A 1,035-nucleotide genomic window follows, 5' to 3' on the forward strand; every position below is an offset into this window, starting at 1 on the left:
CCTTAGCCCTTGCCCATATATTCTATTCACTATCCTTGTTCTCAACCTGTGTTACCTGATTCCTAGTATGGTTATTTCCACCTTTTGTTCACAAGTATTTCCTCTTAACAATATACCATTCAGAAAAAGGTATGTCTTTGAATTGTCAACTTGTACTCTGTTCTGACAAAAGATATCACTCCAGAGTTTAAAGACTATATGTTAGAAATCTTGAAATAAACACCATTTGTTGACCATTAGAAATGAGTTTGACAAGTGGTACTTTAGAAAGTACAGTCAATAACATTGAAAAACAGAATCCTACATTCCTAAATGTGTAAATATTTAGCATAGGTTAATATGATATCACTTTAAGGAATCTAAAAGGATTATTATCAGGTCTGATTTCAACATGCATTTGTTATGACATATTCATTATATAGTAAGGCCTCTGTTCCCCAGACAAGAAGAAGCAAAAGATTGGGGCAAATTTAAGTAATTGAAGGAAAAACTAAATGGTCTTAATTTCCTTGTGCTGGTGTAGATCAAATATACAAAACAAAGCAAGATCTCAATTGCCTAGAAGCTGAAAGAAACATAACTGAACCAAAAAAAGAGAAGCAAATTACGAGAATTCACTACACTTTCTTCAAGCAGCTATATAGCCTATTTCTGATCCAATATTTCAGTAATAATAAAAACATATGAACCTACAAAAAAATCAAAATCTAAGAAAAAATTTGGAATATTAAAATTGTTTAAAATGCTAAATCCACCAGTGCATTTAATATTTTATTAACTAATATATAAAATAATATATTTGAATACACTGTTGAATATAACTTTAGATATAATAAATGAGATTAATTTAAAATTTGTTAACACATTAAATAAATATTAATAAAAATAAATATGAATAAAATATTGATAAACATTAAAATAAAGCACTTTCCACATTCTGTAAAAAATTATAATTTATTACATTTTACTTGCAATTTAAAAGTGAAAATATTCTTACTATTGTTTAAAAAGTGAAATAGGGGCACCTGGGTGGCA

Source organism: Crocuta crocuta, unplaced genomic scaffold (genome assembly GCF_008692635.1).
Source record: "Crocuta crocuta isolate KB4526 unplaced genomic scaffold, BGI_CrCroc_1.0 scaffold409, whole genome shotgun sequence".
Lineage (NCBI taxonomy): Eukaryota > Metazoa > Chordata > Mammalia > Carnivora > Hyaenidae > Crocuta > Crocuta crocuta.